Source organism: Neodiprion fabricii, chromosome 5 (genome assembly GCF_021155785.1).
Source record: "Neodiprion fabricii isolate iyNeoFabr1 chromosome 5, iyNeoFabr1.1, whole genome shotgun sequence".
Taxonomy (NCBI): domain Eukaryota; kingdom Metazoa; phylum Arthropoda; class Insecta; order Hymenoptera; family Diprionidae; genus Neodiprion; species Neodiprion fabricii.
The window spans coordinates 33,178,247-33,204,208 of record NC_060243.1 but is presented as its reverse complement, the minus strand read 5'-3'; the positions used below and the strand labels follow the sequence as shown (position 1 = coordinate 33,204,208).

The window sequence follows — 25,962 nt, the reverse complement described above, 5'->3', positions numbered from 1 at the left end:
AGCGTCATCCCTCCGGGCTGGACGTTACAGATTTCGAAGAGCGTGGATGAGAAAAACAATATCTGATCCCCTTTCAATACCGCGAACTGCAGCGCGGTGACACGAACCGGGTCGCAGGTGTGACGGGATCGGCATGGGCACCATGCGACGCGCTGTAAGGTACGAGAGCACGGTGTCTGAGAGAGAAGACCAGGGTTAATGGTTGTCAACATCGGTTAGTGGGATATTTCCTCTCCCGTAGGCATTGGCCATTGATGTCGTGGAGTGCGAGCTTTCTTTCACGGGGTGAATTCCCTCTCTCTCTCTCTTGTCGTCCGACGAAGGAGGGTGGTCAGGGTTCTCTCCATTATTATTATCATCATCATGGTTATTTCACGTAGTGTAGAACGCTTTGTTGATTCGAGCAAGAGCTGTAGTGGGTAGGCTGCATGTATAGACACGAGTGCCGGTTCCTTCCTGATGGCTTTGTTGTCAAGGCGAGAAAATCCCTCCTTCTCTCTTTCCGTCTCTCACCATTTTTCGCTCCTTCTTGCCTGCGCACTTGGGGCCCCCGTGTACCCAGCCTATGCCCCCTTTGTTGTTAGTCAACTCGGTGAGTTTAGTTGGTCGGTCTCGAGGTGTGACACAGACGACAATCGGGACCCCATAAAAGGGTATGTTCGAGTCGCAAGTAGTACTCGTGTGTACCGGTCGTTCACTGCCTCCTGCACTCCACGGTCGAAAGCCGTCCGTTTTCGCTCGTAAATCCAGAGTGTGCAAAAAGGAAATGAAACGGCGAAATATGGCTAAAAAAAACCGTTCATGAGGTAGTTCTGTAGCGCCAAGGTGGTTCATCTGTTCATCGATTACTGAACGTGGATTGCATGCTACCCGTGCGGCGTATATCGAGAGTTGGCGGATGTGGAGCCGGTGCACGTGCAGACTGCCATGGCATTGGAGGCACGGTATATACCTCTACAACTCACGATTAGTACTCGAAACGATAAGAAGTTTGTTTAATCTTTGTCGAAAGACTTACGAGGCTCCTGCTGCGCAGTGGGTCTGGGGGACCAGCAGTTAAAAGATGGACATTTTTTAACACGAGTTTACCATTAGCAAATAATCTCAAGAGTCAATCGACGATTCGCTCCCTGTCTGCGGGATCCACGAGCGTCGCTTTAAATTAACGATAAACTTATAGCCCGGAGGAAAATTATTATCTTTGCAGCAGAAGGGAAACAAAAAAAAAAAAAAAAACAACGAGCCAGAGGAAACAACCTATCTACAGAAACCTTCATATTAGTGATAACCTCTCATTTCATTTAGCGGATTAGTGTGTGCTTTTGTTAACTTTAACAAACGAAGGAAAGCATCTGATCGGTTGATTATTGGATTCACGGATAGTTGAGAAGAATAGATTCCCGTTTTTTAGCACAGTGATTAGATTGTCGAATTAAGGTTCTTTGAAGATGTGTCACAGTATCGAGTCAAAGAATTTGATGACGAAACGAAACATTTTGCACCGCGTCGAGTGTACAGGAATAATCCCAACGAATTGAATGCGGTGGCTTGAACCGCGGGGTGATTTTACGACTCTGTGAAAGGAATTATGTATATGAGGTACCTGCATTGGTAGGTAGACTGCGGCCTGACGGTGGCTTGGTGTAGCTATGCCAGTGGGTACGGAATTCAGGATCTACCTAATAATTAATGTGGGGGCGTTTAAAGTGTGCCACACCCATCTGAACTCAATCTATGAAAGCACGAGGCTAAGGGTTTCCTTTATGGAGCCGAGCGAGAGGGCCAGCTTATCTCAAAACTTCAAGTCATCCTAATCAATATAGCGCTCGTGGATAAGATGATGGTGCATCGACTCCGCCATATACTTACTTTCCTATTTTTTTCTCATCTGCCGCCTCAGCGTTCACCCGTATTTCTATACCCCCTCCTTATAAGTCGTTCATCTTCATATACCATAAATTATATGCATTAACCTTTGTATATCAATCAACGGTGATACTATTGAATTTTCTTCATTCTTCGTTCAGACACCCCACCGCAACTCTCCCGTCTCCAGCGGATGAATGGTCAACTATGTACACTCTACACTTCACTCAGAGTTTCGCAGGAGTTATATATTGCTTTCTTCACGAGCTCGCGTGCTCGGTTCGAAAACGGGATCTCGTACAGTGGCTGGGGTTGCAGGTTGGACAAGATTCAAGGCTGGCACTATCTGAGTGAGGTATCGCGGGTTAATTAATCGTTTAATGAAACAGTAGTTAGCCGTGATGATTGTGATATTTTATTATTACCGGTCGAACGTTCAACCGACCGACCAAGCGATGGACGGACGGAGAAACGGGCGAGGAAAAGAGATTAAAATATCTTCGCGGAAAAAATGAACGGCGTATATATGTGTGAGAGCTTGCTTCGGCGGGGGGGGAGGGGGGGGACTAATTTGTAAGAAAAATCGTCGGCCGACCTCGGCAGGCAGTACCTGTACTTGGTACTTGCATATGAGGAGAGATCGTCGCTTGTAGATAACGCCGCGACCAATAATTATCGAACGATTTATTTTTATTCATTTTCGAAATTCTTTATATTTCCTTTTTCCCATTCATTTATTCCGCGGGCGAAATTTTCGCAACGTCGATCAGTCAAGTGTAGGAATTTTTACATTTACCTCAAAAATTTCACTCAAGGTTAAATCTAGTTAAATTTTTGCAAGATAGAAAAAATATTCTTTATCCGGTAGCATAAATAAATAATTTTGTAAAACGGTCCCGTTACTAAAGTCATTTCACGTTGTTGTAATCGGAAACTTAAAAATCCTTCATTTATAGTCTAAGGAATGGATTCTTTTTTTTTGAAACGCAACCTTTTGACTATCGATAGAATATAAAGAAACGGGCGTTTTCTATACCCTCGAGATCCCGTATTCTCTTCCCTCTGTAATCTATACAGTGATCCGCATCAGGGTGAAGCGATAAATTTTTCATTGAAGCGAAGCAGGTCCATTCGTCTCTTCACGGCGTGTCAGTGTAACGTTAGATGTGAAAACCCGTGTAGAGGTGTGTATACGCCTTGTCGTATTCTGAGTTTCAGGTATGCTATGTGAGGCCTGGCGAAGATCTCAGAGGAGGATCGGGATCTGACTCGGCTGCAGGTCTTCGGTCCTGCCGCCTCGTTGCCGGAGCGACGATAACCGTCCGCGTTTCATTTGTAATTAGAGAGAATGTAAATCAAAGTCCTGGTTGCTTTTAATCCCGAAGGTTGAGCGGTGGTCCCGCGGGTCTGAGAGCGCGTCTCCACTTCCCCGATCGGCAGCTCACTTGCACCCCGAAAAGGCAGGCGCTTCGCTTATACCGGGGTTTTGGAGAGTGTGAACGGATGGCATTTGTAAACCTGTCAGTTGGTTGAAAAGTTAATTTTCGTCGGCGCACTAAAAGTTTGCCAATTAACCAACCCATCCTCCCCCCTGGAGGTGTACTGTGCAGGCATAATCCATCTCCCTACCGTCCCCCTTGATCGTCTTCTTCGTTTTCCCTTTCTTTTCTGCACAGGTTGAAAAATGGCGGGTGAGGCGCGGGAGAGGAAGACAAAAGGAAAAGGAACGCGAACTGTAGGCGGCGCGGTGAGGGAACAAGATAAACACGTATGGGGTTCGTTCGCGAAGGATATAGTGACACTCTGTGACGCGGTACGAGGATCGAGAGGAACGGATGAAGAGAAGCAGGAGGAGGACGAGGGGGTGGAAAAAAGAAAATTCAAAGTGGGGAGGAGGAGGCAAAAAAGAATTATAAGGGCAAAAGGTATATATGTAGGTATAAGAGGATAAAAGAAATGGAAAAAGTTGGCGGTTTCGAGAGCGCGTTAAAGCCTGCATACCAGGATGGCGGAATATACTGGTCGCTGGTGGGAGAAAACAGCTATTGTCTTGTCAACGGGAGCCGTTAAATCTGCCCGCGAATCTCTTCACGATCCCACCATAGCTATCTCCCCCTCGAGTCCACACGCTCTCCGGTCTCTCCTTGTCTTTCGTCGGCTGTTATTCTTATTTTTATTTATTATTTTCGCCCGGTCGTCTGTCCGGCGTGCAAGCGAGCAGCCTCGCGCAGCAGCTCGCAGCCACCCTTCTTCTAAATGTTCAACAGATCGAGCGATATCGTAAAGTATAACCAAGAACTGGCCGCACCTTCCTCATGCCACCGAAGAAACCATCGCCACCGCCGAATGATCTATTCCTCTCGGTTCGGTAATAAAAATATTGCCGCAACTCCGCAACGCGCAAGACAAGGAGAAGGAGAAGAAGAAGAATAAGAAAAAGACGAAGAAGGAGAAGAAGTAGAAGGTGAAGAAGAAGAGGAAGAAGAATAAGAAGAGGTATATAATGGCTGAGAATTCTTCTCCTTTCCAACACCAAGCTCAAAGTCCTTCAAACAGATGCTACTCGCGACGTTCCTCCTCTTCTTCAGGGTGTCGCGTGTTGGTCGGTTGTTAACTTCGGGCCACTTACATAGTAGCACGGCGATACATATTTCCGTAGTACATAGGCGCGGGCGGCACATAGCCGGGCACATGGCCTAGCCGCAGCAGGCGAGAGACAAAGGATAGAAAACAGTAGCAGCATCAGCATCAGTAGCCGCACAGGAGCGCAGGGCAATCGTAACGGAGGATCGGACAGTGACGAATATCTCATATCATTTCGTATCATTAGCCTGAACTCATGGCATCCTATATCCCTCGAGAATCTCGGCTAGGCTGCTCAAGTCGGCTCGGTGCGCTTTGCAGGCCGCAGATCAGCCTGTGCAATACCCTGCATGAGCCGAGCCGGATAACCTCGGGTGCCGATTGCACGACCCGTGCCGTCCTGGCGCCCGATCCACCGAGCGATGGGTGAACCCCGTCCGTTTTTCCGATGCGGTTGCAGATAGCGGCGCGCAAGACTGTCGTTGAAAAATGCCCGAGCCTAGAAGCCGAGGAATGCGACGCTACGACGAAAGCTTCCTCCGAAACTGGCCTGCGAGAAGGAGGGGAGAACCACGGCCAAAAGAGGACAACGACGCCGAGGGACGCGCTGACCACCTGACCACCGATGACCTTATCAGGTCGTCCGGTGGTCGAGAGAGGCTCGAGAACCGAGAGGCGGCGATTACCGGCCCTACCTGGACTCCGGAGTCGCGAGGGGCGTGAGAATCACCAGGACCCGGACACTTTCTCGCACTAAACTTCGTATACCCGGACCGAGAAACGTCACTGCACTACCATGCCAGTTTTCACCGCAAGATATCACGTCTCCTAAATGTCCTGACCGTGACACTGCGGAACGGACTTTCGCCTGGACAATTCTTTCGAGAACCGTAGTTCTTTTCTATTCTTCATTCTCAACGAACCAGCGGCACGGGACATCGTGGAGGACAAAACAAGCGAACAAGGAAGAGATGAATGGCACCTCGAGCACCGGAGACGCGACCGCTGTTCCGATGGCAGAAAACCTCTGCAACGGTACCGCGGAGAGAAGAAGGATTCCCTTGTTGAGGGATCCAGCGTTGAACACGGTGATCGAGCGACTGAGTCGTGACCTCGTCGAGGCGCACGATCGGTGATAAAAATGGATGAGCATGAAGAGTGACGTCGATCTATCCCGAAGGCATCATCGAGAGTTGCCGGAGTAATTTGAATAATTTTTAGAGGGGTCTCATCTGCGCTGTATAGACACGGTGTCGCAAGGAATTTCTGCAGGTTTTAACCCCTCCGGCTTTTCTGACTCCACCACCAAACCGTTGAGTAAATCGCGGAACAAAGATTACCTTGTTGAGGATTTGCGGTGAAAATTCGTGATGATGAGGAACTGTAACTGCCTGCTGAACGGTTTTTGAGGGGCCAGTTTAATAACATATCGAAGCTGGTAGTTAGTCCGCATGGCGCGTGGACGTGTACTGGGCTCGTCCATCACTTCGCTCATTTATGCTAATCTTTGGCAGAGGAAACTGGTTTCGATGCCATTCGAAGTAATTATTTCACACTTGCAAAGTGGTCGTTATTTGTAGGCGCCGAAGCCAGGCAGCAAATCAGCGGCGCATAAGCCGGCCGGCAGCTCGCCGCGGAGGCAGTGTCTTCGGACTTAATTAATAACGCTAAATATTCCTGGGTACTCGGCTCACGTCTCAGCCCGGTGTTTATTACTCTTGGTAGCCTTACGCCGCCGCCGTGCCGTTCTTCCAAGCAACATTGTGTCACAATGATTTTCAGGAGGGCAATTTTCTCAGGCGTAATGCAACAGCACGCTCCGCCTTTTGCGGGGCGAAAAAAGAAAGATTCGAGAAAACCTTCCGGGCTCCCGAGGCAAGAATTACTGAGATCATGATGCCTGATGCGCCCGTGAGGGAAATCTGCTCCTGTTGGATAGGCGCTATACTCGTACTGTAACCGGGAACTGAGAGAACTGCTTGAATTTGTATACAATAGCGGCACAGTTGGGATCGTAATATGAAATCTTGTTCATATATTCCACTGCCGCGGCTCCATCTTGAAACTCGACAATCATCAGGGTAGAATCAAGTGTTGCAACGGTCACGCTATCCGTTTATATTATATTGTAGAGAAGTGCCAGTTTCTGCTCCGGTAGGTCTCTAGAAAAGGAACAAGATGTCCTCAGCTCCGTGCGGAAGTACGCATTTACGTTTCTAAATGATATTTAATTTGATCTTCTGCATGTGCTTAACGAGGCGTCGAAAGCGTTTAATACGTATACTACCGTCAACGGACGAGGAAGCGATTTGTCTGGTGGCTGATTCGATCCGTAAAAAGGTGGGAATGGAATGTTAAACATGTTTTCACCTCGCACCAATCTGTATTGTTCTATCACTGAGAGACAAAGTCATTTGGTGACATTAAAAGGTGTGACGCGGAGAACGGCGAAGTAGCCGTTTATGGTGTATAGACGAAGCTGAATCCGAGGAACACGATTTCGATTTCAATATCAGATTTCATTCCTGCTTAGGAGAGCTGAGAAGAAGAGGTTCGCCGTGCCGCGGAATAACATTTGAGAGAAGAACGGAACGGAACGGAACGGAACGGAATGGAACGAAACGAAATGGAACGGGGGGAATAATATCAAATTGAAATGTGGCTTATAAATATTGCAAGCTGCCCGGAGTCCGGCTGTAGTCCGATGCTCGTTGGTGGCGATCCTAGCACCGGCGAGACACTGCTTGTTGTACTCCTTATCTCTTCTTCAGGTCTGAAACCAAGAATCGCCGCAGCCGCTGTTCTCGGGCATCGAGGACTTCCGTTTTCGCAATTTCGTTTCAAGGAATGCATCTAGCGGTTGAATAACCATAAAGCGTGCTGAGGGAGCTGTTTCGTCTGTAACATCATTTCCCTGTCACGTGACGTATACATTACAGACTTTATTTGCGCTACCTATAGATGATATGACGAGAAATGTCGAAATAAAGAAGACCAAACAGGTGGACAAATAAACAAGAAGGATGGAGCGGGCGATGGGTCTTCCATATCTTGGCCCACTATCAGGGTACGGTTTCTTTAATTATAAACTGCCTCCGTGAGTCCGACTCCCGCACCCTCATACACGCACTCACTTACTCACTCTGCGAGGCACGCACGTTATTCGGCTCCCAATTTTTCCTTTTTACCTTCCTTTTATTTTTAATCTTCTTGTATTAGACTCTCCGGGAGCGGATCGAGAAACGAGAGCCGACCGTGTGGCAATTAACAAGTAATAATTAGTGTGCCGTTGATAGGATGTACGCACACACGTCTGCGTATAATTCAAGAGTCTTCGACACGCTTGTTGCCTCGGATCCGTCGTGCAGAAGCAAATTATGTACATACATATCGAGGAAAAATGGTGAAACTAAGGAGATTGTGCGTTCGACTGCGCATGCGTAAAATTTGTCGTATTTCCATGTGCAGGTTGGCCACCTTGAATGTCAAACACAGCGTACGTACGTTATTCAGGTGATACTGATTTTTTTAGGTTATTCTGATCTCAAACGGATCATACAAATATTCAGGGAGATTTGTCAAATTTTTATTCTTAACTGACAGATCAGTGGGGACTGCAACAGATCATTGGAACGATATTATCTCACTTCGCAACAACACGCGGTAGAATTTAACATCTCGTGTCTCGTTTCGAGTAAATTGGCTCCACTGTCTTGCAGACGAAAATGATGTCACATTATGATTCCACTGATCATGCGTAGTCGATCACCCAGTCTGCTAAATTTCACCGCTCGATATATAACAGATTTTTCAAATCACAACAGTGATTACTTTTCAATGATTATTCTCCGTTATCACCCAACGAGCAACGATACGCTTTGTTTCCACGGTCGAATCAGTTAGCAGCTAGCGAGTGAGTCAATTCATTGTCAGGCGATGTTGCGACACCAGCCGCGTCGGAGAAGAACTGACTTATTGACGCTGCAGGTGTGAGGACGCAGGCGATGGATTTGAAATGGGCAACTCAAGAGATAAAGGAGACCTTTCAGGAGACGCGACGTTGGTATGCGCCGTTATCCTCCCACGCCGCAAGATCCATCTAATGACATAATTCATTAAGAATTCGATTCATCGGGAACAATTGCATTCATTAGTATGTCTCACTCGCTCTCTTTCTCGCTCTCTCTCGATCTTGTTGGCACCAGCCACGTCTATTCATCCAACCGCATGCACGAGCTGAACGTCAAGTTTTCAAATTGGAACCCGATGGTTCGAAGGTTCACCCGTCCGTTCATCAAGTTTCCTCGACCCATTCGCACTCTTTGGCAAGTAATTTTTACGTCCATTTATCACTCTTTCCATGCCCTCTCCCCCCGGCCCCTCATAATTTTTTCTTCTGTTTTTTTTTTACGCTTCTTGATCTTCGCTCTTCGCGTTCTATACCGCTTATACCTCTCTCCTGACTTCTTCACCTCATCCTTTTTTATGCATACCCTCCGCGGCTCGAACTGTGGTGCAGATCGCTTTTTTGGCCACTTTTAAGTTACTCTACTTTTTCGAAGTACAGGAATTTGCGTATGTATTCAAATGAATGTCAATCCCGCGCAATCCTTATGCTGCTCTGCACTCGGGATAGAGGTGAGATTTTTCGATCTGATGATGTTCCTCGACTAGAGGCAAGATTGACCGTGTATGACAGAGAGAGGCAAAGAAAGATAGAGAGGGAAATAAAGAGAGAGAGAGAGAGAGAGAAAGAGAGAGAGAGAGAGAGAGAGATAGAGAGGAAGAGGAGCTGGGAGGCTCAGACTAAGGCAGTTTTCTAACTAAGTAACGCATTATTCATCGCTCGCTTTACACCTTCGGTCTAATGACTTGTTATACTCGCCTACCGACTATCAATAACGTACAGAGAAAGAGAAGAGCTGTGAGAAATGAGCGGAGAGAAGAGACTTCTCAGCTAATTGTAAATCCAGCAAAAGAAAATAAAGGGAATGGAAATAATCAGCCATTACACCGGGATCACACAGCGACGAATTCTGCGGCTAATATTATACGTATAGGTATCCAGATCAGTGAGTTACTATCGCCGGGACTCGATCGTTCATTTCTGCATCGCCATCTCCGCTGGTGGTTCTGATATCTTATACACAAGAATGATACTTGAATCATGATGTACCAGTAATTAAGAGCATTCCTTTTGATTTGCATATATGACTTGGCAAATGATTCCATCATTTCTGCTAGCGAGTTCCTCACCGCGTGATATCCTCGAGTTATTGATGAAGCTGACGGTGCGTACAGCTGCATATTACAGCCGACACTATCATTGCACTGATTGCAAGCTGCGGCGACGATATGAATTTCCATCGGGTCCGTTACGCGGCGATGATCAGACAGTAGTTATCTACCCAAGGTGAATCGGGATATTTTACACACCTTAAATTTGCAGAATTGTATACAAGTTGGGAAGCCCGACAAATTCCTGAGAAGGCTGTCAACTGCTTGCCTTATCAAAAGTTCAATATCCATTTTAAAGAGAATCCAATTAGAGCCCGATCAGATAACGAAGGTAGAGTTACGTCAGTGTCGAAGCCATAATGAGTACCGATCGGAGCCTCGACTTTCCGCAAATGTGGAGAAAACACGTCCACCTTACGAAATTTGTGGAACAGCTCTCTTCGGACTTCCGTATCCCACGATCATTTCTGTTTTTCAAGATAGAAACAGATCAACCATCAGAAAATCTTGGTTTGCGGAGCAACGAGGCATCTCAAGGTCAAGACCGGGGTATCAGGATGAGCCGAAGAAGAGAATCGGAGGCGTGGCGGACAGACGGCCGGATGGACGTCCAAGACCGAGCGGAGGCGCAGAGGTTCTATAAATCATTATGGCCGGTCTTCCACTGGTATTGCCACGGGATAAGACGCGGCTCGCACCTCGGTCCTTGCATCCACTTTCTTCATCGTGAAAGAACCAATAAGGCTCTTGAGTTATTGGCTCTTTGGTAAATCGAATCCTCGACTGGCTGCTTCCTTTTGCTCACCATCGGCCAGCTTTTCGTATTATAGGGTTCGCGGTCTCCGACTACAGCCAAAAAAGTTGATGGCTGATAATTGTTTCTCAGCTGAGCGGTGATAGTCGAACGGCTGCTCTTCAACTACCAGCGATGAGCAGGTCAAGGTGGATTTCGTTATATCTTTCGTGCTTTTCGCACTGCGTTTATCTCTTGTTTCGCTCGTCTTTTACCGTAGTCTTTTTCATCCACCGGGTTCACCAGAATACAAGCGAGCAAGCGCGTGAGTCCGGATCGAACCCCGAAGAGAGAAGGAAGGAGAGAGCGAGAGATAAGTGTCGGCGAGACAACAACACCGCTGCAGATCCATATCGCGATTCTGGTTGGGGACCGTATAAAGAATTGTAAACGCCAATTAAACGGTTCATTGATTTGCTAGGCACGTGTAAAGGCGTCAAGACTTTATCTCCACTCGTGTACATCGCTACAAGCCTTAGCGTCCTCGTCCTCCTCTGCTGCCGCTGGAGGTTTGTGCAGCCTGTGTATAAGCTGGAACCGAAACACAAAGTGCCTCGACGCGCAAGTTGTTTGTTTGTTGATATTTTTTAACGTCCGAGAAGAACGTGATACAGATTTATTGGTCGAGCCTGTCGAAGTTCTTCCCCGAAGAGGAGCAGCGCTATGAGGGTTACCTATCCTTGATCTTTGTGGGGGGTGTATCTCACGACACAAGATGTGACCTCGAGGCCTTCGGCTTTCATCGGAAGGAGAGATTACCGATGGATATCTTGATACCGGCTGTCCGTCCGTCCATCCGGCCGACTGCCAGTCCGTTCGTCTGTCCGTCCGTTCGTCCGTCCGTAGGTCCGTCTATCCGATGTGCCTCATGGACAGCCGAGAGCGCGGGCTGGTAATTGCGTTTCAACATCAAATTACTCTCTCTCGCGGCGGAGGAACATGTACGGAAGAAAGGACCGCAGTCACTGCTGCTCGTGGAATCTCCCAGTACCCTGGACCCCGGAGGATGAATCTTAAGCGCCAAGGACTGCCGAGCGTCCTTGAGGAACAAGGCAAAGCACCGCGGAGTGCCGAGTGGCGAGAGTTCCTTGTCAACGTCCCGTAGTCTCTCATCTCTTTCTTTTTCTCTCTCTGCATATCCGTACAGCTCCCACGAGTTTTCGCTCTTCGTGGTTAATTTGTCTCGGAGTGACCGACCTGGCTTCTAAACTTGGAGTGGAAATGAAACTATAACGGAAAAATGTGACAGAAGCAGCCTTCGTTTATCGGCGCATGAGCATAATTCTATCGCTCTCCTTCAGCGTTTCATGGCCTGTGGTGCGTGTAACGTTGAAAACGAGTTATACCGACGGACCGACATCTTTGACTCCAAGAGTTGCATGAACGGTGTGCAGGCAGGGCACAAAGAGCGAGGGGGAGGCAACGGCGTACGTGTATGATAAAACGCGGGATAGAAAGATGAAGAACACAGAACAAGAGACAGAGATGGAGAAAACTTGAGAGATTTAATGCTGGGTCGACATTGTCATCGACTCGGAGACTCTGGGCTCTCGCTTTAAGGTACACCGTTATAAACTAAGCCTGTTTGAAGCGCGTCGTACCCCCGAGAAGTACGAGCCAACTTCTTCTCTGTGCATTTCAAGACGCAGGCAGGTACCTCCGATCGTGTTGTGCGTCAAGACTCCAAGACCCTCACAAATGCAGGAATATTCGTAGATATATATACGTCAATCTCTCCAGGGAGAAACAGTGTCCAAACGCATCACGGAGAAAGGGGTATACTGAAAGTTCACACATCGTACATGGTAACACATGGACTTAAAGTGTAATAGAACATTGTTTTATGGATGTAGTGAGAATGGTGTTAGAGAACAAGAATAATCATCATACTGTTGAACGGCAAGTCCATCAGTTACTTATTGTACCCTACGCAATTTTTGAGCACAGCGGATGTTTTAACAAGCACTTGGTGTCATTCAGCTCGGTGAAGATTCCAGGGAAATGGAGAATTGACTGGCTTCCTGAGTTCGAACAACGCCGGTTCTCGTCACTCAAATGTCTCCAATTGAGTTCATCCGTGAGCAATACAAGAAAACGAGAAAAAAGAAGCATCATGGGACGGCGTGGACGGAGGAATTTCTCGGCTGCTCTTCACTGTACGAGGTATCGAGTATTGCCGGCTTGAACTTTCGAGGGTCGTTTACTTGAACTTTGGTTTACGATCCGGTGTTGTTAATGCACCAATCGTGGCAAGATTTACGGGTTTTAGACAGCCGGACAGGCAGGCAGAGCGCGTAAGCGAGAAGAGATCCGGGCCTGGACGGCCGTGTCCAGATGGAATCTCATTCTAATATGACAAACGTTATGCCTGACGGTAAAAGTCGCTAGTTTGGGCGTCGTGATTCACGGCCAGCGCGAAGCAGCCGGCTTATTTTATTTGCGGCTTAATTTTATGTGCCTCCCATGCTCGCACCCGACCCCAAAATCCCATCCACGCAGAACCTTCGGCTCAACCTCCGCTTCCATATACCTACCAGCTTCTCAAACTTCTTCTTCCCGCACCTTATACTTTTGACTGATCTATCGTCCCCGACGGCGTCAAGTACCTCAAAAATATAATTGGCAAGGAGTTCTTACCTGCCGGAATTGCTCCTTCAAACTTCTTTCCTCTTCCCCTTCAATGGGAAGAAATGGCTTGTAACTCTCATTCCTCGTTCTGGTTACGCCGAAAAAATTCTTGACGTACGGGACAAATTATTGCCGAGCCAAGCATGTTATTGTTAATATTTTCCGCCGGAATATGTCTGCACGGGCCTCATCACAGGTTTTTTTCATGTTATTGTTACGTGAAAACATCGATGATGTACTACTTCAAAATGGACTTTAACGATGTTCCCGTTTGGAGATCTTATGGATCAGATTAGAATGTAAAATGTTCGCAACGACACTCATTCCTTCGGGATGTTAAATTCTGATTTCGGAATCTGACTGAAGGCAAACCTGAAATGGTGTTATCGATGGCCGTGGTAAATTGGTGCGCCGGAAGATGGTCACCATTGATATTTTGAGGTGTCGGGTGTTACCGGGCAGGGAGGGGGATAGTTGGTGGGTCCAAAAGTCGAGTGAACAGAGAGGTGCGCGAGGTCCTTATAAGGGTCGGTCACTGGTCGCTCGTATATAAAATGTTGAGAAATCTGCCGCTAGAATCGAACGACTTCTCCCTGGTCTCAGTATAAAGAGCAAGCTGGCTGTGCAGTAAGGCGAGGTGCGCGGTTCCTCGGGACGGAATCACACTGACCGAAGGTTCGGTTGTCTCGGTTAAATGAAATGTCCGGTGCCATGTCAGTGAATGTCAGACCCCCTCTGAGCCGAGTTCACCGAAACACACCGAGTCCTCCCTTTCGTTACTCTTCTCCTTTTTCTCCCGCTCCTGCGACACACACGCGGCACACGTTCCTGTATATTTACAACAAACCTAATGCCTCACCCGCGCGTGTATTCCCTGTTCCCGGTATGTACCAAACAGGTATGTGCATACAATACTGTATGTACAGGACGCGACACACACAAGTTAAGACTGGTCCTGATTCCTCGTTCTTTATTATCTTGGCACACAGCGTCGCGGAGAAATTCTCAGTGACGTCTGGCTCTTCCGCTCTCGTCGATGGAAAATAAAAAACCTCTCTTCTAGTTTCTATTTTCATTGACGTGTATGCATACGCATGCATTTTATACACACCCGTGTGAGTTCTCCGCTTTTCTCTTGTTTCAAAATTTTCTTACTCTATTTTATCCTCTTTCAAATCGACAAAATACCGCCGCGGCTGCTGCACCATTCGCTGTTTTCTTTTTACTATTTGGAGGCTCTTCTTGCACTCGTTGTGGTTGCTGCGGTTGACCCGGTTCTTCTTCTTCTTCTTCTTCTTTACACGAGGAAAACTTGGCTTAGATAAATAACTCGTCGTCGAGAAAAAGTCTCTGCTTCAGACGAACGGACAGACTAGATTCACACTAGAAGCTGCCCACGATTCGTCCATTCAGTCGCCGGAGTAGCAATGCGGAGAAATCTCACAGTTCCGAGTCCCGAGTTCGGCGCGGGGGTTCTAATTGAATCAATGATAACTCGGAGAGTAACTCGATACTCTCGCCCTGCTCGTTCCTCTCTCTATCTAACCGGGCATCTATCGCATCCGGCGTTATCTATTTATCGGCCATAATTAAGTGGCTCGAATTTAAATCCTCCGCATTCACTCTCCTCTCCTCGCCTCGCTTCGTTTCTTTCTTTCCATATTTTACCTTGTACAATCTTAGAATACAGCAGAGAGCCGCGCGACTCGAGGTAGAAAGGAAGAATAATGGTAACGGAATTTAATACAGTCCCGATTCAATTTTCAGATAATACATAATATGTATCAAGTTTTAACGGGGAAATTGTCAGCTCTATAATAAATTTCCGAAACCGTAACGAACTTCGAATTCGTGTGACCTCATTTATTAACGGTGCAGAGAATAACCGTCGTCACGGTATCACGAAAAAGCGTTGATAAAGAAGAAAAAAACGTCAAGCAAGAACTGTGGGAATTCATTTCTCAGTTAATCGCGTAGTCGCTTCGTTTTATCCGCCTTTGCAATTCCCTCGAGTTAGCGAGCCGAGTTCCGGTAGAGGGAAAATTTTTCCATGACGTAAAACGAGGGAGTACAAATGGTGTAATAAAGCACCGGTAGTGAAATGGCGCGATTTGCTTGTGGAAAGTGAACTCGGTAGCCGCTCGGCGTTGGTTTATCTGATTGGGACGACGAATTCGGAGGCTGCATGCAGCACCAGGGAGCTAGATGAATACCCTCGAGGCGTCGTTTCGCGAGAAGGGTTTTTGCTGTCCATGGTCGTCGGCCCTCGGTGGTGAGTTCACGACGCGCTGCCCTTTAGCGGGCAGCCGCAGCGGCAGCAGTCATCATCCCATCCCGCGTCCTCTTTGTCCCTTCGCCGGCTCCCGGGCGATCCGTTCCGAGGAGGTCATTTCCTTCGTTTCTCCTCTCGGCCGGACGCGTGTAATGATGATTGGCGCTAATTTAACGAGGCATAAAATATTCGCGAATATTCGGCGCGGGGATTCAGTTCCACAAGTATCGGATCGTCGTCGCGGTTGGATAAAAGGAAAATAAGGAAAAAGGAGGATCACTCGCTGTGCCGCAGTGACAAGTTCATTTTATTAAGGTACCCGCACCTTCTCCGGATTCACTGACCACTAATCGCGGGTCCCGTGCACCGCGTACGGTTGACGACTGTCAGCGGATGTGCAGGTCGCCTCCTTTGATGTACCAGCTCCCTTGATCCTGGCTTCTTGATCCTCGCTTGTCTCCTCGTCCCGGTTATTCACCGGGTTCCCTCTTTCGGCCGGGGATCAGCAGCCAGCGGATCGCTTCGTTAGCTCGCCATCTTCTTCCTCAACAACGTCTTCGAGCCTTGACTCCCGTCCGCACCGACAAAAGTTCCCTTGCCTTAATCCGACGCCACCGATGTCTTCTGATCCTCGAAACGCGCCACGCCGACTTCTCGCCTTGCTGCTTCGACCAATTACAGCGAGGCGATGATTGAATTATTCCACCACCTCGACGGTTCCTCCTTCACGAAGTAGTATTCCTCGACTGTGCAAGATTCGCGGCCTCTTTACCGCGGCAGAAAACTTAAATGCTCATCTTCTTCTACCCGGGTCAGTATTCAAACTCGGCGGTGAAAAACCCACGAGACAATCTGTTGCCACGTTTTGTTACACTCCTTTTTTTCCTCTCTTCAGTATTAATCATTCTGTGAAAGCCACTTCGAGGAACCATTGAACGTCCACCTTCAAAGACGACGTCTTATTCAAGGACCAGACTGTCTGCAACGCCGTTTCTGCAATGCAGACGCGTTTCAGAAGCTTATAGTGTGTCCTCTTGATCCAAACGAGTCAGAGGCTTGAGATTTTCCGATCTCTTAACAGACTATCGAACGTAACTGCTTAAATAAAAGTGCAGAATTATTCTCAAATCTGTCAATCTTCCCAAAAACGCCTGTCTTTAATCCTGTTCGAAATAACTCATTTTTTGTTTCTTCTTTCGCTTAATTCATCTGGCGTTAGGATAATTTCCTATTCAGTACATCAGTTGCTCTTTGTTATCTTGCAGCGCATGATGTGGGACTGGAAAAATATCGGTTTCTTTGTTGGACCGATGGTGGGGGGTTGATCGTTCGTTGTGCGAGATGGTTGGTAGCGCGTTACAACATTGGTGGATAAGCCAGTTCGAAGAATATTAATTAAACCGGACAAGAACGCGTGTAGGTACGTGTGTTATACAGCCGGGCGTTAATTATCTCGGTTTATAAAGTTTGTAGCATACGACCCTTTTGTCCGTTTGATCGCGGCTTTCGAATAGTGCAGCTACCACCACTAATTTCCTTCACGCACACGGCTGCTCTCTCGTCGTCTACGTTACTCGCGGCACTGAGAAGAGGAAAGATATAAACAAGAATGAAAAAGGAAGAGGAGAAAGAAAAAACGCCGCGGGAACACCGTACGCAATGTATACATACGAAATACGAACTGCATGCGGGTCGGAACGTCTCGCACTTCAAAAGCTGTTTTCAAAGATCTGGCAAATATATGATCGACAATTTTTCTTTTTCCCTAAAGAAAACAAGGCGGAAGGGAGAAGGCGAAAAAAGAAAAACTGCGACTCACGAAGCGAATCCACATCTATACTTGATACATGGTAGCATACACATCACATCGAAGACAGAAGCTCTCGCGGATGCACCTGTCCCTTTCACCGTTCACCGCCTAGCATATCAAAAGACATGCCTGAGCACGTGTTTTTGGGGTCGGTATGTAGTTGTGTGCTGGGGGAATGAGTTTTGGTCCGACTAGCAACCGCATATAACCGAAACTCGACATTTTCACAGTATCTTTACGAAATTCACAAAAGTAGTTTTAACGGGGTGCTGCCCTTTGGAGAAATGTACGGCAACGTCGAAATCGACCAGGGCATCCCCTTAAGACTTGATCACCAATGATTACAATCACACTTTTTGCATCGTCCAGTTACACGGTGAAATTATTATTCTATTCTTTTTTAATTTGGTTTGCCAATTGAAATAGTTACTGTTCTCTTTAATGGCTTTTGAATTAATGACTTCGGAAAGTTCTCGTTGTTACTTTCCGCCTCGCCGTTACAGGGACGTAGCGACTCTCTTTAATTCTCGTTAATTTCATTCCCAGTTTTGAAAGTCCGTATCGAAATGTCATGTACACCCAAGTGTCGGACAATTAGCAAAATTGTTCATTAATGAGAGGTTTCTTCTTCTTCTTACCAGCTTTTTAATCTTTCTTTTATTTTTACTCTCTCACGAAATTGTAACGCCGTGCCGGCGGGGGTTTAATGAGAAGGTACAACTGCGTATACTGGGAGTCAAGTCCCTCCACGGTGTAAATTTTTATTTACGATTTGCGGTTCCGTGACAATTTGTTCCACCTTGTTTTACGTAGTCATGCGACACGGAAACCGGTTAAAAAAAAAAAAAAAACTGGGCAACACTCTGTGCAAAGTGCACGCTGGAGAATATCGGTCTGTAGAAACACATTTACTCATGACGGATCCTAATTCAAGACGGAAAAGTAAAGGCAAAAACGGCTGATGACTTGTCCGTGAAGATTTTTTGAATCGAAGGGCTTAATAACGTGCGTTCTCGGCATAAATCTCGCGCAATTAAGGAGATGCTCGCTGCTTGCAGACCGGTGCGAGTTATTTCTCTTCCTCACCAATCTATCAACGTACCACCTGAATCGTCAATGTATATCTCCCGGGTTTAAACCGTGTATGGATAGACGAACGATCAGTACCAAAAGTTGTGTAGGGTAAAAAGTAAAGGAAAGAAGACTTTATCTCCTCGTATCTTCGCCATTAGCTGGCAGCCAGCGACAGCCCGATGATCCAACCTCGGTTTGATGCACTGTCAGCCGTACATCATAAACACATTAGTTCCTATGGAAGACGCGCAATGTGCCCGGCTCGTTCTGTCCGGTAAACGTCACTCCTCCACGGCGCAGACGCCGTTAATACACGTGCGTGTGAACACGCACACAAGATCACGCCGAAGGAGAGACCAGGTGATCGATGTTGGATTATGGACTGCAGGCCCCGGTTCGCGGTCCCATGCAGAGGAACGTTTCGTTAACAAGGCCACGCACGGTCCGTGATCAAATTCGGCCGAGACGAGCATCTCGAAAACTGTTTGGTTACCAGAAGAAGCAAGGATGAGAAAACGAGGAGCGTGGACGGAAAAAATAAAGACGATACTCAGAGAAAGAGAAATATCATCGGGAGAAGTGGTAATGATGAATGCAAAAACGGATGAATGGCGTAGCTAAACACCGTGGGCGGGATTTACTCGTGTCGTGTGATCATCCTCAAAACTAGTCGTTCGTCTGATGATGAGCTGCATCAGCGTGTATTATATGGGACCGAAGAAGTGTGGGCACCAACTAACTGGCCAACTATCCCAGAGGGGGAAAATCCAGGGGATACGATGTTTGTGTAACTGGTGGAGGTAGGTATGTAGGGTATACCTGGGGACCCTGCGGACCGTGTTGAACTACACCAGGTGAGTTGATCTGGTAGTTTTAGTGGCGGGAGCAACACACAATGTGGAGTCGGTCCGGCGTGGAGACACTGACGAATCTCCGCAATTAATAAAATGTTTACCTGCTTATTGTCGTGGCTACTGCCCGGCGAACGTCGTCTCAGCGTCTGCTCGTCTCGCGGCTCTGTACCAGGGCTACCCTTTTCACCGGACTCTTCACCTCTCTTCTTCTCATTCCGACGTCTTCCTCCTCCTTTCCTCTTTCTTTTCTCTGGTCGTACTACCGTCCGTCCGTCCGGTTTCAATGGACGCGTATTAATTGGGCCCGAGCCACGAACTGGCACTGGTGGATGTCCTCGTCTAGAGTTTCTACCGTCGAGATTGTGCCCTCAGTTGTACGGAGTAAACGAACAGCCAAACTCCTGCTTCCTATTTTCTCTTCACTCTCCTATCTCTCATCTCCATCCATCTCATTGTCGGTCAATCTTTCCTAATATCGTATACCTGCCACCAAGTTACCGGGTTATGTACCTTATCCCACCATTATGAAGAATTCGAGGAATGTCAGACTCCCAATATAGATCAAAGATCACGTTGCCAGATGCGCGACTGACTTTATTCAAAGATTGTCTACACATACACAAAATTTCACAGTCTGTACACTGTAAAAAATGTGGTGTAAAAATCAGACCGGTGTGGACTATAATGATATATTTTTTGTAACTTAGTTAAAAATTTAACCTCACATACTGTTTAATGGATATTAAACAGTGTTAAATCGATATCAGACGGAATTAAATTGTCATTACATAGTGTTAACTTGTCATCCAACAGTGCTGAATTGACATCAGACCATGTCAAACTATGATCAGATAGTGGTAGAGTGACACCAAATTATAGCCAGCAGAAACAAAGAAGCTCATACAGTGTGCCGAAATGTGGATTCAGTGGTTTTAGATTCACAGAATTGTACAGAAAGATGCATGAGGTCGGATTATTCTGAGAAAGAATGTATCGACTGATTTTTCATAGGCTTTTTTGCTCTTGTGTCATTTGAATCTCGGCCAAGACTCGACAAGAGTAGTTACCTATGGGAAAACAAGGCGTGTATCTACGGATAGCACGTGATCAGCCACCTACGTTGTCTTTGAGAGCGAATAGGTGAGCTGATAGTAGGTCTAGATCCTTGCAGTTGGCATCAGGGTCATCGGGGAGCGTGAGAATCGAGTTGGTGTTTGTGTTTATGGATGTTTATATGCGCCAGTCAGCGGTATGCAGATCGTCATGCAAGGCCGAGAGCGAGAAAAAGAAAGAGAGAGGGAGAGAGAGAGAGAGAGAGAGAGAGAGAGAGACAGAGAGACACCGGTCTATCTCGGAGCGTAATAAATCGACCGTATGGTTGCAGTCGCTAATTTTGAATGGTGGCTCGTTTGCGCGCGAAACTCAAACGACCCCCGTCTTTTCTTCAGCTCATCTTTTTACCGCATGCGCGGGACGATGCATATTTTCTTCTATTTTTTACGCCAGACGTTCGTCTCTCTCGGCGAACCAGCTGAACAGATTGACGAGGCAGCCAACACGAGACTTACACAATGTAAGATTTACGAGCATGGACGAGCTCGCAGTGACTCGAGGTGTAGAGGCTCTTTGAAAAACCGACGTCTTGGATGCTGTGCGTCTGCAATTTTGAATAAAAATGAACCAAACTACGGTTCCCGGTTCCAAGTTCCTGGTTCATTCTTAGCGCAAAGAGTCGACAGATCAACGCTATAGCGGCGACTGTATATTTTATCAGGAACCTCGATGCTAGTCTCGTGGTCTCGCGTCATCCATCTGGCTTTTGTTCAATACTCTCTTGCCGCTGGATCCTTTTACCAAAAACAAATTCCAAACCGACTTCGAGACTGGTGCTGCCGTGCAATTCTCGTGCAGCTTGTCACCGCGTGTACGTCATCTCTTAGAGTAAATAATCGCGTGCCACGAAAAGAGTTGCTGACCGTGCACAGAGCGAGGCTTGCCTTGGCCAGTCATAGCAAACCATGAACCAACTGCGTTTGGCTCCGCTGAGTTGAACCGAGCTGGCTGGTGTATTTCACACGTGTCAATCCCGCCAAGATTTACCGTCGTTTGTCGTCTCGTCTTTCTCTCTCACCTCCTCATTCTTCTCGACGTTCTTTTTATACCTTTTCTCGCCACGTCCGTCTCCCGTCTCGTCGTCTTCGTCGCTGCCGCCACCGCCTCCTCCTCATCCTCTTCCTCCTCAACGCGCCAGTCCGTAAATCATCCGCGTACTTTTTTCAACTATGCAGTTTTGCACTCTCTTGCGATTCCGCGGCGGTCGGTACGGGATAGCGAAAAACCGATCGCCAGCCCCCACCGGAAGCGGTCATTGCTTGCACAGGCAGCGCCGCGATTTTGGGCATAACTGGAGTTTTATTTTCACGGGGAATTAGCCGGGAACAATGACCCGCGGATGAGCTGTGACTCGAGTACCGGAATCCCAGGCGGTATGGCGAGGACCGGTTCTCAAGGAGTTCCGACGGTTTCGGCCCGGTTTCAGGGAAGAGCCTAGACCGAGAACGACGACGGCTAGGCGATTCCGTGGCAGGAATCCTCACCTCGTTCCCACGCAATTTGCGGCCAGTTTGTAAGTATCACCGGTTCCGCGGAGCAGCCTGCTCTTACCGGGTGGAATCTGGTATTCCACTGCACTTGGTGCCGCAGCCTCCGAGTGAAGCGAAGAGAAGAGGAAGAGGAAGATGGAGGAGGAGGAGGAGGAGGAGAAAAAGGAGGCTCAGTGCCTCTCCTAGAGAGTCGAGAGACTATGCGGCCAGAGCTAAAGGCAAGAAGACGGCTAGCAAACCGACTCCCTTCCCTTCCCTCCCTCCTCCTCCTCTTCCCCCCTCTCTGAGCTATTCACGCGCCGCGGCTTTACATCGCGTTAATGAAAAATACGTCCAAAGTCTGTCCGCACAAAAGTGCATAACAGATGGCTATCTGGGGCTTACTTGACCGTCGTTAATACGCCGCGTTGTCGCTTCTTAAACACCACAACGAGCCCCATCACCACCAGCTTTAAGCGTCCTCGTGGCTGACGGCGCAGGTGGATAATGCCTACATGCCCTGCCTGCAGAATAGACCCGGTCAAACCGCTAGAAATTTTCCGAGGCTTATAAATGGGAGGTGCGAGATGAAACTCACCATCCGAACACTTTGCTCCACTGTATTTAACGAGAAATGGGTCGATTCATCAACTTTAACAAAAATATTATCCAATTTATAGTTTCTTTTTTTTTCACTGAAAAAAAGGTTGATCTTTTCGAACTTGAAAACCATTTTTGAAAAAATATTTTATAATTTTTTTTCCGATCGCACGAATCGTATAAAAATTCACAAACGTGATTAAAGGATTTTTATATCTTAGTGTACACTGTAAAGTATAACATGTCCAAACTGCAGTCAGATGAAAATTCTTGCCGGTATAAAAAGCTGTCCGAAAGTTGGAGGATCGGGTGAAAAATAAGAAACGAACTGTGCATTTTACATTAACTGTGTAATGGTTGTATTTTTCAGCTGTTGGATAAAAAATTAACAACTCAGTAATCTAATTTCACAATAATTGCTGTAGATTCTACTGTGAAATTCAGCTGATACAATATAAGTTACCATTCTTTTTTCATCCATATCGCATTTACGGACGCAATTAAAACGCTTCATCATTAAACGCGTTTCTTAGATTCGGAGGAAAAGTTTTAAGATGAAAAATTTCTCCGATATTCGTTCATTCGTTTTGTTATTTCACAATATTTGCGCGCCTCTTTCACAATAAAGATGTTACTTATAGGTATAATAATAGTTTTACTACCTTATACTGATATCTGCTCATCCTTTGGTCAGGTGCCTATTATATGGAGGCTACACGAAGGAGCCGCGGAGAAGGTGAGCGGCCGCTTTGATCACTTTTGACATTCGGAATTTTCATAATTTATTCCGAGTCGACGGGCGTGGACGACGCCCCCTTCACGGTTAAAGTGCCGTTAACCCGATATTTACTTGTGAAACTCTTACCTGAACCCCGCCGTTTTTGGTCATTTTCACCTGGCCCGCCTACCCCGAGTTATATGGTCCTTAGGTATGTACATACGAACCCCAGGACGAAAGGACGGTTCGACTAGTTCGGGAATTTAAGCACGGTCGACAATTTCCACGCCCTTGAGTTTTCCCGTCACGCTGAGTTTCGTTTCATTTCATTTCACTCCTTCAGTATCATAAACGAATAGAATTTAATGTGAAAAATAAAGAAATAACGACCAAAGGAAATTCGACTCGGTTCGCAGTTTACGGATTATTATTATCCATCAGGATTGCACTGAAATCGTGTAGGTCTCATATTCGATTAGGTGGTCTCCCCGCGGTTTTAAGGGTCGGTTGTTGTCACGGGTGGTATTTATCTTGTTCAGTAGCCGGTACAGGCGTTCACTGACCAAGGATTTTGGACCGAAAGGCTATTCGTTTCTACCTGCGTCGTAAGCTAAGCTGGCAGAGTAAAGCTATAGGGTTGTGCTACGGTAGAATATATTGAGAAACGACCTACACCTGGACGGTAATGCGCGACATACGGACAATGGGTGGCATGTAATAATTTGAAAATCTGAAAATATCACCTCGCCAACGTAGTCTCCAATTATAAATTTAAATATCCCCAAGAGCAGCTGAGCGGACCGGGAGTCAGGCATTCAAGCAAGCAGGCAGGCAGGCGGGCGCATTTGAATAATCATAAAGCGTCGATAATAACAGCGCTTATAATCTGCGCGCGAGTCTAAAGCCGCGGCTATGAGCGTCAGGCAAGGACACGCTTCTCCCATCGTCGCCGAATATTAAGGATGTATTAAGAATATTATTAAAAGAATCTTTTGAGAAACACACCGCACTGCACAACGACAGCGACGAAAAAATATCTACCGATATTAAGAATATTCAGGGAATGCTCAACAGCTTGTAGCATTAACATTAAACACGCTGGTATTACCTGTGTAAATCACGTCGTACCCCCACCAAGCATATTTGAACCACACCGCAGCCATTTCTAGGCAAATCGGAGGAGGCTCACTTTGACCAACTTATTTTCATAAGCCTTCGTGCAACCTCCTCGGTGGCTTGGGCTTCTATTCGTTTCTCCCTCGTTTTCTCTTCATAGCCGACAAACATCAGAAACATCGTTTGAGTAACACGAGGAGGAAAAATTTACTGGCCTAAAAGGAGTTGAGTTACAAAGAATTTCTACTCTTTCACGCATTTGGAAAAATCGAAATTTTCGCGCAGACATTCGGAGATGGCTTGACCATTTTTGATCAAATTTTGACTAGTTTCAAGGTAAACGATGTCGACACAATACCACCAAATTTCAACTAAATCGTTGGATCCGTTTTCGAACTATTTTAGAATGATAAATATACGTTTTTGCACATGAGAAGGGAACGGCGAAGCCAATTTTGTTCGAAGTCATTGCGATTACGATTGAAAAAGAAGCGCTTCGATTCAGACCGAAATGATGAAAATCCGTTTATTCTTTATCGAGATACCGTCGGAGAAAATATTGACCACACACTCAAAATGATCGGAGGTGATTCTGCAGACTTCAAAACATCGATATCTAGTCAAAACTCTAACCTCCATTCTCCGACTGATCATATTGTTACAAAGGGTGAAATCACCCGTTTTGCCCCTAGTGAATGATCTAGTAGTCATCATAGATAAAAGACGTTTATAAACCTCTTATGTCTTTCAAAAGAATAAGGTTGCTGCGTCAACCAACATTATTGTAAAAAAAGTCTATCTCGAGACTTTAAAAGGAGAGCTTCGTCACAAAATAAATCCTTTTCCTTTCTTAATTTTCTGCTTTGTAACAATATTATAACAGCTTTCCCTTTTCTTTGAATACAGAGAAGTCAAGAGTGAAAAATATACCTGTCTTTTCCGGAAAACGTTGAGTCGCGTTCCAAAATGGATAACTACCAGCAATGTCGAAATAGTTCATCTGATGTTAATAGCACAGTTTTGCTCACGTTTGTTAATCTATATAGAGAATCGAGGAGCGAACGGACGACGTCGCGGTGGAGATAAAACCGGCCAAGTTTTTTGTCTCTATTATTCTTTTCCTTTTTTAGTAAGGAGGTCGCTTTTTGGGGTTGTGCCGATTTCAGTGTCTTTCTCGGGCTCTGAAGGCTCGTGGCACTAAGCTATAGCAACGCGAAAGGCGCTGAATGCGGTGCAGGCTTCTCTTTGGTTGGGACTGAATATAAGAGGGAACCATAACATAACACCTCGCCAAGTATAGCCGGGGCATTGAGGAGCAGGGCAGCATTGTCCGGCGTTACAATGGGTCACTCGCTGAACCAAATGACCCGTATGTATTTATTTATACTACATAATATAGGTATGTGCCTTAATACCTACACGTGTAGGCAAGGTATATAATAGCGCGTTGCCCAGTCGAGTCTCACGGGGCGAGAGATGTTCGTCCAGGTTTTTCCTCTCTGCCCCCGTAGGTTTCTATTTATTTTCTTATCGAGCCTTCGACTCCGTTTCTCGCTCCTCGGATTCGTCAGGCTTCGTAAGAATGCCACGGCAAGAACTGTCCCGCCTAACGTCAAGGAGGCCTTGTACTGATCCTGGGATCATCTTCGCGCCGATTGTGCTCGACATTGTGCGTAACCGTCCTCTGCAACGGATCAGGAACACACTAACCCCGTGCTCGGCCATTGATCAACCGCACGAATCAGACTTGGAAAAATGAATGACGGTTTTAAAGGTTCACGTTCCTTGACCCTACGGGTCTCGTCGCCTCGTCTCGCTGCAGCTGAAC

At 46.7% G+C, this 25,962-nt stretch overlaps 1 protein-coding gene and 1 long non-coding RNA gene across 2 annotated transcripts in view; one reads left to right on the top strand and one right to left on the bottom strand.

The window, feature by feature from the left end:
- Positions 1 to 25,962, bottom strand: part of LOC124182469 (ephrin-A5) — a 444,902-nt gene that overhangs the window by 56,920 nt on the left and 362,020 nt on the right. The gene's annotated exons all lie outside the window — the stretch shown is intronic.
- LOC124182471 lies at positions 14,127 to 24,973 on the top strand. Its single transcript, XR_006870773.1, has 3 exons — positions 14,127 to 14,140; positions 16,847 to 16,849; positions 24,827 to 24,973. It is a non-coding gene; the product is annotated as an uncharacterized LOC124182471 (long non-coding RNA).